Raw genomic sequence first — 13,140 nt, forward strand, 5'->3', positions numbered from 1 at the left:
TATTATGAATCTATATGGACTAGCCAATTACATAGATAGAGGATTGATTTGACTTGAAATTAATACTTTCTTATATTATTTTCTAGATCAGAGCTTTGTCATTGGTAGTGACTTTAATACTATACTAGACCCTTTTGAGAAAATGGGGGGTAGAAATTTCAATCCCAGATCAATGGAAGATTTTGTTGACTTAGTAAGATACAACAATTTAATGAACCTAAATCTGGATGAAGGAATGTTTACATGGACTAACATGAGGCAATGTAGGGAGAGTATAGTAGAAAAACTAGATCATTTCTTCTTCAAATAAAACTGGACAGATCATACCTTTTCCAAGTTCTAACCACTTCCCAATTTCACTTGACATCCTTGATGACCCCAAAACCTAGGGCTCTCCCTTTAGATTTGAATAAATGTGGTTCAAAGCTGAAATACTATTACCCCTCATTCAACAGTGATGGGGAAATTTACATTTACGAGGATCCAAGCTATTTATCATTGCCAAAAAGCTCAATAAAATCAAAAGTAAACTAATCTCATGGAATAAATAATGGTTTGGCAATATTTTTGAAAACAAAACTTGAAAATATTAATAAGATAATCATAACCAAAGGTATGAGCCAAGAAACTTACCAAAAATAAAACTTCTTAAAATAGAACTAGAGGATATCCTAGCTATAAGGAAGAACTCTTTTGGAGACAAAAATACAAAGAAACTTTGCTTAATGTAGGTGATAAAAATACACAAGAAAAAAAAAATCACAACAGCACCAGTGCCAAAAGGAATACTACTAAAATAATAAAGATTATCAAATCAGATGGTATACTAATTGAGGAAACCAAATCCATAGCTAAGAAGGCCATTAATCACTTCAATAACACCTGTGATAATATTGAATCTTCCAACCTTACCAACAAGAATTTATTCCTTAATAATATCCCTATAATTATTAGTCAAAACATCAATAAATCCTTAAAGGAAAAATTTACTATAGAAGAAATTGGAATTGTACTCAAAAAAATTCAACCAGATAAATCTGTAGGCCCCAATGGCTTTCCAACCTTGTTCTTCCAAAGATGTTGGGAATTCATTGGTAATGAAGTTACAACAGCCTTAGGAGGAGTATGAAACTTGGGCAAGCTACTAAAAGAAGTTAATAACACCTTCTTAGTTCTAATTCAAAAAAAAGATAAAATTGAAAGCTTTAATGACTGTAGACCTATAGATTTATAATACAATCTATAAATTGTTATCCAAGACCCTAGCCAATAGGATGCAAAAATTACTACCACCTATCATTAACAAAGAATAAATTGGATTTCTCTAGGACCAATCCATCTATGATGGAGTCATCATTGCACAAGAAGCTATCCACTCTAACCAAATGAATAAGAACCCCAACATGTTCATTAAACTTGACATTAGCAAAGCCTATGAAAAAGTTAATTGGAGATTCTTATGTAAAATTTTAGAGAAATTTGGTTTTAATAAGCAATAGATCAATTTATATTTGAGTGCATTTCTACCCCTAAATTCTCATTCATGCTTAACAGCTCCCATGAAGGAATCTTTAATGTCTCTCAAGGCATCCAACAAGGTGACCCTATCTCCCCTTTCCTCTTCATCATTATGGTTGAAGCCTTAGGACACTCCATTGCCAAAGCTAGGATTGACAGCCAAATTAAAGGTATTAAAGTCACTTCCAATGTAGATCCAATACACATCAACAATTTGTTGATGACACTATTTTATTTGGTAAAGTCTCATTACAAGAGGCTGGTGAATTCAAGGAAATACTCCAAGCCTATGCCAAAGCTTTAGGATAGGAAATCAATTAGGAAAAATATGAAATTTCACTCAATACATATCCAATGTTAGAAACTAACATTTGTAACATCCTTAATTTTAGAAAAGGTTCACTACCATGCAAATACATAGGCCTATCCCTAGATAAAGGTACCTAAAATACCAATGCATGGTACCCTATCATCTCAAAGATTAGGAAATGAACAACATCTTGGAATAGGAAATGGCTCTATTATGCAGGTAAGATAGTAACGCTTAAGTTAGTACTATCATCCATTCCTATTTACCAAATGTCTTGCCATCACTTCCCTTCAAAAAGTAGCAAGGAAATCAATAAGCACTACAAATACTTATTTTGGAAAGGAACCAGTGATCAACACAAAATAACACTGGTAGCATGGGAAACTTTATGTAGACCCACAGAATATGATGGTTTGGGCTTCAAGATCATTAAGCAATAGAGTAAAGCTCTAGGTACCAAGTTGATCTAGAACCTTCTCAATAAACCCAACCTGAAATGGGGAAAATATTTACACTATAAATACCTCAATGGAAGGGACTCTGCACCATTTTTTAGAATCATAAATTTCTCGAAAGGATCTAGGATAGGGAAGTTTATGGTGGAATGTAGAAACATTGTCGGTAGAAATATCTCATGGAAGATCAATAATGGTAAAGACGCACTATTTTGGAAAGACTCATGGGAAGGCCTCTCTCCCATCTCTAGCTTTTATAATTGGGGTGACATCATCTAACTACTATAAAAAGGATAGGGAAAATACATTTATAATCATATCCTACCCCCTAAAGACATGACCCTTGGTAACACCACATGGAAACAACTTGAAAATATCAGTATAGTGGATCAACACAAGATCTTGCTAACATTTTAGCAAATAGAAAATACACCTCAACAATAAAAAGGACTTCATCCTATGTACAACATCTAATGATAGTAAATTCAACTCCAAATATGACTACAAACAAATTGTCTCATAACACAAATACAATATGAAGAACCTTCCCCTACACCTATGCTTGGATAAGAGCATTTTTCCTCAAGCATGACTCTTTTCATGGTTTACCATTCAAAATAAAATCCTCATGGATGAACACTTCACTAAATGGCCTATAAAGGTCCCAGTAGATGTTGCCTCTATGAAAAGGAATCTTAAACCACTGATCATATACCCCTAAACTACCCTTTTGCAAGAAAATGTTTGGAATGGCTTTGATGCAAACTTGCCTTTATCTCAGTATTTCCTCATAGCCTAAAGGTAATGTTCAAATCATGGCCAAATTATCATAAAAATAGTATCTAAAACATATTTTGGAGGATATACCCATCTATCTTATTCTAGGAAATATGGAAGGAAGGGAATCGTAGATTCTTTAAGGATAAACACATGTCTATTGATCAACTTTCAAACAAGATCAACATGGTCATCATTCAATTAACTAACAACAAGTTCATAAACCAACCAAATTAAATTAAATATATGACTCATTGGGATGGATTGATGAGACACCAATGGGTTGATCTCAAGATCCCTCCCTTTTCCAATAAGTCAAATTTTGATAAAGCTAAAGGTATGAAAGAATGTGTCTAGCGATCCCCTCCTCATGGTAGACTCAAACCAAACTTTGATGGAGCCTCTAGAGGAAACCCTAGCCATGTTGATATCAGCTATGTTGTTCATCAATCAAATGTCCTTGAAGTGGATACCCTTGCCAAACCACTAGATATCACCACTAACAATATGATAGATATGACAACATTAGTAGTGGGTCTTAAACTATGTGTCAAATTGGGCATCTCAAACTTGGATGTGAAACATAACTTAGCCAATACTATTAGTGCTCTCAAAATCCAATCAATTCCTAATTGGAAGATAAAAGAAAACTTGGACCTATCCTTCACCATTGCAAAAAATCCCCCCTCTATCACATTTAATCATATATATAGAGAATAGAACAAGAAATCAGATGAACTAGCTAATCTTGGTAGAGATGGTGTTACCATCAACCTATGGAAAATTTAACTCATTTGTGTTTGCTTAACTTCTTTATTGAATATATGTAGGTTCATAGTACTTTTTTTCCACCCATCATTGCCAATAACTCTTGGAGGCTAGTTGATCTCCCTAAATGGCCAACAAGGTTTCTAACAAATGCTAGTTATTCCTTCTAAGATCTACTCTTAATTTATTCTTTGCAGAGTAGGCACATTTAGCATAATGATCCATTGGTTAGTTTTCATTCCAAAACTAACTCTCGTAAGAAACTCACTTCACTAATTTTGAATAGTATTGCATCTATGGTTGGATTACTTTTTCTTTCTCAATTTGGGGTGTATGGCCCTCCTATTTCATGGCCAATACACCTTGCTATATTTTGGTTACCGTGACTTTTGTTATTACATATATCAAGTAGAAGACTATTTTTAAGAATTATATCTACAAATAGGAGCCTAAGCATGTTTGTAAATATACTTGGATTAAAGAAGATAACTACAGGTTGATTGACCCTTGTCATTCTATATATCCTCCTTGTCTCTTCAAAACTAATTTTCAATTTATTTACTTAACATAGAATGAATTAAATCTTAATTCATGTAACTCCAATAGGAGGTTGAAATTAATCATAACACCAAATAACAACATTAATTTATATAAGATTGAACATGAAACAAGACAAAGGGAGAAATGTCTCTAAAACATTTTCCACAGTGGTTTGTCTTTTGTTCAAATAAACTTCATTAGCAAATTTTGTAATGTTTAGTAAAGCCTTTGTTTACTTTTTAGAGGGCTCACTTACTATGACAACATGATTCAAGAAATATCTTCTCCTTCATGTTAATTAGGAAAAATTTAATATTGCTTTAATTTCACATTTGTTATATATTAACCTCGTGTTATTTTATAATTCATTGTTCTTGTCTTCTAAATTCTCTAAACTATCCTATTAAACATGACTCTTCAATGAGAAATAATTGATCAATTTTATATATTTTCCTTGGATCCCCATGGTATCATTAGGTACTATTAATCAAGGTTTGAAATAAATAAAAATTAGATTTAAACTATTTAAAGTAGATAAACTTTTCTTTAAATAATAATGGGCATGAAATAAATTTGTGATCAGGGTTTGGTTAACCAAATTTGATTATCTCCCAAGGCATCTAGGCTCAACTATTATGCTCTCATAAGCTCCACGGACTTCATATCAATAATAAGAACGCATTCAAAGCAAGGCATAGTTGTTTCTCCTTTGTTTCCCTGAAGGTTTCTAATTACTTTTCTTTTTACTAAATATGTTGATGATAGTCTTCTTTGGCAAGAATAAACTTCACTACAATGAAAACTCCACAACTCTCTAATGTAAACTTCTCTCCCTGAGTATGTTTTAGTACTTACAATGATCTTAGTATGGCAAGTTTGAGGATTTGACTTACAAGTGACATCCCAGGGGGATAAACTGAGGACATATGGATTATTCCAAGACCTTAGCATGCATCCTAAAGTTAAAATCACCCCATCTTGTTATAATATTGTATAACCAAATGTAATGTACTACCATATGGAAATGAGGCACAAACACGTGCATAAATGAGGTACAAACATGTGCAAATGCATTACGACAATTGTATACAATGAGGATTGCAAAAATGAATCATATTCCACCTGAATGAGGTATGTCCTCGCTTCTATGTACTTAGGGGATTCCTCCTACCAAACTATATATTTTATTTTAGTGGACCAATGTCTTCAAGCTAGACTAGAGGTGTTTTTTTCTTTGTTCTTTCCTACCAAATGTTGAATGGAGAAATGTAAAAAAAGGTTAATATTAATTAATTAAAAATAACAAGGTCATTTATTGAGAAAAAAATAAAAAATAAAAATATTTATTATGTCAACTTGGTGTTTAGTCCATTTAACTTGCATATATGCTATATTTCACATGTAAATATGATATTCTACTAATACCTAATGATGTTTTTTTAAAATTAAACAACTAGGGTTTTTTTACTTAGTTATATTTGAATCTTTAAAAACTCATCTTTGGACACTTCACACTAGACACTATTTTATCAAATTGCATGGTAAGTTATAACTTAGAAACTACAATTGGATCTTTGTAGCAATATCACAATTTGACTTCTTATGGAAATGTCTTCTAATTATGAATTGCACAATGAGTCGCATCATCAAAACTTAATTAATGAAAATATTTTATGGATATTGGTTCACTAAGCTGTGAAAAGTTTTACCTTTGGACCTTGGATGTAATGTCATGTTTCAGGACATTTACAGGTTTATCTCTTATTTGTATAAGTTTAATATATGTTTCATATGATATCTTACCAATGTTATTATTCCATACAACCTTTCATAATAATAATCACATTATATTAATAATATAATAATATAAGATTCCTTATAAAATATTATTATTTTAATATTATAATAAATATGATTATAATATAATATAATATTACTTATAAATACAACTTGACTATAAAATATTGTATGATTATAATATAATATAGTATTACTTAAAATATTATTATTTTTATTATTATTATTATTTTATATAATACTTATTTAAATTATATGTCAAAGTGAGGATATCACAGTCCTCCCCTCTCGAATTTGCTTGTCCTCAAGAAAAATCCTTCATACACAAGGTCTTTCATAGATACAAAATGCATTCACATACAAAGACCTAAAAGATTAATGAGATATTCATCTTAATGAATGAAAATAGGAAGCAAACATGGTGTAGATAGATGAAGACATGAAGCAAACATGATACAAACAGATGAAGACATGGAACAAACACTATGTAGATAGATGAAGACATGAAGGAAACACAATGAAGGTAGATAAAGACATACATTATGCAATTCCTTGATTGTGAACCTACAGCCACAAAATATTATTAGTACATATTTATATATATTCTCCTTTTTAGGATTTCCTTATATCAATCCCCTGACTTGTCAAAAAAAACTCATCATTTTCTAAGTACAGGAGGAGAAAGTATAATAGGGTGCCCTATTACCCGATCATGGGCCTCACCGTTCTCCCTCATTATTGTTATCTCTCTCTGATCATCATCTCCAAGATAGTGCCTTTGTATGATGTACTTCAAGGAATTTTCTCCACCATAGGCCTTACCTAGTACCCTTGAATGATGTAGCCCAATGCCCATCTCACCATAGGCCTTACCTAGTACCCTTGAATGATGCAGCCCAATGCCCATCTCACCATAAGCCTTACCTAGTACCTTTGAGTGGTGTCACCCAGCTCATTCCACTGCAGGCTTTATCTTATCTCGAAAGATGATGATCTTATTGATTTTACTCAATAATATTATTGGTGATAATAATTTAAAAATAATTTCACTTAGATTGAAAACTCAATTATATTCGATCATTATTTAATGGTAAATATCTAATTTTTTTATCATTAACTATCAACTTAAAATTCAATGTCATTCCATTGTAACTAGAATAATTGATAGACTATTCAATATCCTTCACAATAAAAAAATGTGTCCATAATAAGAAAGACACTAACAATTATTTCATAGTGAAGATTTATCTAGAAATTATATAACTTACTTCTCCATACCTTGTATTCATAGGTGATTATGCAAGAGCCTTACCCTCTCATTTCACATTGAGGTGTCTATCCTTTAATCATATACCTTCTACCATTGTTGATATTAATATGACTTTGATTTCCTCACAAATGATTATATTTTGTTTGCAAATAGGATCTCTTGATTTAATTTTTGCTCTCAATTTAAAATATGGTAGAAGACTTATGAATGTGTTCAAAACTTCCTATATTTCTCCTCATCTTTCGTAGAGGCTAGCCTCCTAGCATTTTCCTTTTTATTAAAGTTTTCTGATGTAATTGTTACTTATTAGCAATAAATTTTGGTGGTGTCAAATATAATTCCTCCACAAGACTTTCATTCAATGTTGAAACAAAGTGGTCAGATGCATATAACACTTGATACACTTGTTAGTTACCATCATATATTGATGTAGTATTAGTAGGTATAACCATAACTTTTAGATTAATCTTGTTGGATAGATCCCTTATTAATTCAAATTTCATTGAATCTCTTAAAATAAAATTATTTAAATTTCAACTGTTGCATTCCCCAGATACTCTTATTGCTCATGTTTTCCTTCTTACCTCTTAATTGTAGAAGATGTTACCATTTACTTATGTGAGTTACTAATTGGTAATACAACTTATGTTGGAATATTTAATGCTATTGATGTTTGTTCCTGGAGCCAAATGCCCACCTACTACCCTGACGGACTCTAGAACAAACATAAAACATAAATGCGGTGGATGAGTTTTGAAATCAGAAAAGGGGGGGGGGAATATATGACAAAAAGGAATGTCTCAGATTTATTCTACAACGTTCAGCAGATCAGAATTTTTAGCATAAGTAGAGAAGGAAGAAGAAGAAAATGATCAGCAGATCCAATCTCTCTAGTTGCACGTGTTTTCCATGTTCACTCTGTAAGTTCATTATTGTTGGATTTGTCATGTTGAAGAAGTGATTGCTCCAGGCACCATTGTATGCAACCATTAGAGCTGCAAGTTTGAAGTATTGAAGTTGTTTAAGTTTAGGGTTATTTTAAGGTTCTCTACTTGAAGCCTAATGCTCCTAAATTGTTAAAATGTTTTTAATCTCAGTTGAATAAAAGGAAAATAGGCATAATTGAATCCATTGATTCCTCTTCTATTCATTGCATTTGACAAGTTTGTTTGAAAACTTCATACTTTACCTCTCTAGTTAAAATGGCAAAAATATTAAGTATTTGAAACAGAACACTCGGCATCTTCTTCTGTCGTGAATCACTTTCTAGTGATTGCCTAGTATTGCCTTTTGAATGCCAAGCTCTTCTTTTACTGAGCTAACTCGGCCCCTACTGCCTGTCACTTGACACCTTCAGTGCCAAGCAACCTATCACTCAGCACTTTCAAGTGCCGAGCAAAATTGGCACTTGGCAATTGTTAATGTCGAGCAAATTTTTTAGATGTAGGGTTGATTGTGATATTTTGATTTATATTTCTCACAACTTCATCTACCTTTTGTAATAGAGCTTTATCTACTAATCATGACTGTGTGATCAATATAAAAGCTTGCATGAGGTGTATGATCTTCAATACAAATTGAACTATCTCTCTATCTCCTTAATGTATTTCCCATGTACGTCAGCAATCTGAATTACTAATGACTTGTACCATGGCCATACACATATTTTGATTCATACTTTGATTGCCAAGAAGTTTAGTAAATGATACTCTTGGTTCTTATTGAACTAAATCACTTATTTTCTTTATTGATTCTCCTTTTATTTCTTATTAGTATGCCTCTCTCATCGCTGATTGGATAATATGGTTAAGGATTATCATTATCATTGTTTTATTATTTTGTATTCATGTTCTTCACAATTACTATGGTCAACTTATCTTGTTTTAGGTGTATACTTTTTTTGTAATGCCTCAAAATTCACAAATTCATCCCTCTACAATATAAGCAGTTTGTTACTCATATCTATCCCATTTATTTTATTCCATATATTTTTGTTCATGTGCTGGTTGTAGCTATCATTATGCTCAATTTGTAGCATTAGCGATTCAAAAGTTGTGGAGATCCATGATATGAAACTCTTCTGTATGAATTCATCTTCTCCTTGGTTAATGATTATTGCATTTTGAATGAAAAATACTTGATGCGCTTTGCTGACATAAACTTTGTTATATCATTGAATTTAATTCATTTTGGTGGTGTGAGAAATATATTATAACCTTAAATTACAACTCACAACCATAAAACTAAAATCTTTACTCGGCACTTGAAAAAATGCTCGACACATGAAGGTGTCAAGTGCCAATTTTTCTCAGCACTTGAAGGTGCCGAGTCACAGAGTGCTCGGCACTTGAGGGTACCGAGTGATAGGCAATAGGTGCTGAGCTAGCTCGACACTTAAAAAAATAATACTTGGCAACAATGGATGTCGAGGATGCCTGCTTGCTTTCTATTCAATCTTTCATTAAACTATTACAAAATCTAGGAGCATTCAACTTCAACCAAAAAACCCTAAAATAACCCTAAACTGATAATACTTCAAACTTCAATAAAATTTTAAACCTGTAACTCTAATGGCTGCATACAATGGTGCCTGGAGCAATCACTGCTTCAACAGGACAAATCCAAACAACAACAAACTTACAGAGTGAACAGGGGAAACACATGCAACTGTAGGCACAAACTTCTTTCCTTCTTCCTTCTCTACTCAGCTCTAAAACTTCTCTTTGATCTGCTTGATCTATCTGAATGAATGAATAATCATTCCTTTTGTCACATTCCATTTTCCCCCTCTTTTTTGATTTGAAAAATATCACCTACCCATATTAATGTTTCTATCTATTCTGGATGTCAGGGGGGTAGGTGAGTGTTTGGCTCCAGGGAGAAAGGTACATTGCCATAATAAATATTCCAACACTCCCCCTTTGTCCCAAGCCAAAAAAAACAAGGATGACAACTAATCCACATCAACTACACCAAGACACTCTCTCAGGTGTACAAAAATTCCAATGCATAAAGGCTTAGTAAATATGTCTACTAGCTGCTGCCCAGACCTGCAAAATTCCATCTTGATATCCCCATTCTCCACCAACTCTCTGATGAAGTGATATCTGATCTCTATATGTTTGCTTCTTCCATGGAAGACTGGATTCTTGGACAATGCAATTGATGAGATGTTGTCACAATAAATTTTGGTTCCATCTTCTTGCCTTTCATTCAAATCTGTCAAGATCCTCCTTAGCCAAATTGCTTAACATGCTGTTGCATTTGCTGCAATGTATTCAGCCTCTACTGTAGATTGAGAAACAATAGGTTACTTCTTGGATGCCCATGAAATTGCACCTGATCCCATATGAAACATGTATCTAAAAGTGCTCTTCTGATCATCTAAACTTCCAGCCCAATCAATATCAGTGTAACCAACCAACTTGAAATCATCATTTGCAGTATATAAAATCCCAAATCCCTTGGTACCTTTCACATACCTTAGGATCCTCTTTCCCATTTTCCAATGGGAATCCTTTGGTGTTTCCATAAATCTGGAAATCAGACTTACTGCATGCATTAGGTCTAGTCAAGTTGCAGTCAAATACATTAAACTTCCAACCATACTTTTGTATAGTGTTGGATCCACTCTCTTGCTAGAGTCTTCCTTGCTCAATTTCAAACCTACTGCTATTAGTGTGGGGGCTACCTTACTGTTCTACATTTTAAATCTCTCCAAGATCTGCCCTGCATACTTTTCTTGAGAGATGAAGATGACATCATGCATTTGTTTTACTTCTATGCCTAGAAAGTATTTCAAGAGACCTAAGTCTGTCATTTCAAATTCACTTTTCATGGCCTTTTTAAACTCATTGATTAGAGCCTTATCATTACCAGTAAAAATCAAATCATCTACATATAAGATAACAATCAATACATTACCATCTGCTACCTTGATGTAAAGAGTGGGCTCACCATTGCTTTTGCTAAAGTCATTGCTCATCAAATATGAGTCAATCCTATTGTACCATGCCCTTGGAGCTTGTTTGAGCCCATAAAGAGCTCTCTTCAATCTATATACTTTGTTCTCTTCACCTGCAACTTCATAACCAAGTGGCTGCTCCACATACACTTCTTCTTTCAATACCCATTTAGGAAGGCAAACTTCACATCCATTTGAAATACCTTCCACTTGTGCTAAGCTACAATTGCTATGAAAGCATGCATGGTTTCCATTCTTGCAACAGGGGCATATGTCTCATCATAGTCTCTTCCATACTGTTGTTTGTAGCCCTTGACTACCAGCCTTGCGTTATGCCTACCAATCTTTCCTTCAGCATTGCATTTAGTCTTATAGACCCATTTCACTCCAATCACATGCTTCTTGGGAGGAAAATCAGTTAGCTCCCATGTCTCATTCCTTTCTATAGCATCTATCTCCTCATCCATGGCCTTACACCATTTCTTCTCTTTGATTGCTTCTTCAAAATATATTGGATCACTATTAGAAAATAATGCAAAATTAACACTCTCATCATAATCTTCATACCTTTCATCTTGGTATATCTCCCTAAGACTCTTGGTCTTTCTTGGTAACAAGGAGGAGAGTGTGGGATCAAAATCTTCACTGTTGCTACATTGTTGACTTGGTTGGTCTTCACTGGTACTCGACACTGACACTCGATCATGCCTAGAGGAGCTCAACAATGACTGAATCTGCTTGCCTTTTCTTCTATTTTCTCCTTCTTCTTGCTATTCATTAGTATCTTCTTCATTCATAATTGGCACTTTACTAGAAGTGCTTGGTGAATCATTAATTAAGCATACCAAGACTGATTTTCAAGAAATTCTACATCTCTTGAGAGAGTCATCTTGTTGTTCAATGGGTCATACAATCTATATGCATTTGATTTTGAGTTGTACCCTATGAAGATTCACTTCACACCTTTATCACCCAATTTCTACCTTTTCTCTTTAGGCACATGTGCATATGCAACACATCCAAACACCCTTAGGTGTTCAATTGTCCATCTTCCTCATGACCATGCTTCCAATGGAATTTTATCAAAAACTGCCTTTGTAGGACACCTATTAATTAGGTAAACTATTGTTGCCATAGCCTCTCCCCAAAATTTAGTTGGGAGACCTTTCTCTTTCATCATGCTCCTTTCCATTTCAACAATGGTCCTATTCTTTCTTTTAGCCACTCCATTCTGCTATGGTGTATAGCTGGCTATGAGCTCTTTCTTTATGCCATGTTTCCTACAAAAATTTATAAAAGAATTGGAGGTATACTCCCCTCCTCTATCTGATCTTAGGACCTTGATATAGTTTCCACATTCTCTTTTAGCTTGGGCTTTAAATTCTACAAATTTATCAAATGCTTCAGATTTATTTTTTAAGAAATACACCCATGTCCTATGACTGAAATCATCAATGAATGTCATGAAATAAGTACTCCCCCCAATGGAAGTAACTTGCATAGGACTGACTAGGTTAGTATGCACTAACTCTAATGGAAATCTAGCCCTCCTAAAATTTCCAAAATTAAAGGGAAGCCTATGTTGCTTACCCAAAATACAAGCCTCGCACTTGTCACAAGAATTTCCTACATGTGGCAAACCATCTACCATTCTTTTATTTGACAATAAATTTAAACCAGCATAGCCAAGATGACCATACCTGAGATGCCACAACTATGAACGGTCTTCAATCACACTCCT

Source organism: Cupressus sempervirens, chromosome 2 (assembly GCF_028749045.1).
Source record: "Cupressus sempervirens isolate cs-2001-9-10 chromosome 2, ASM2874904v1, whole genome shotgun sequence".
In the NCBI taxonomy this organism is placed as follows: domain Eukaryota; kingdom Viridiplantae; phylum Streptophyta; class Pinopsida; order Cupressales; family Cupressaceae; genus Cupressus; species Cupressus sempervirens.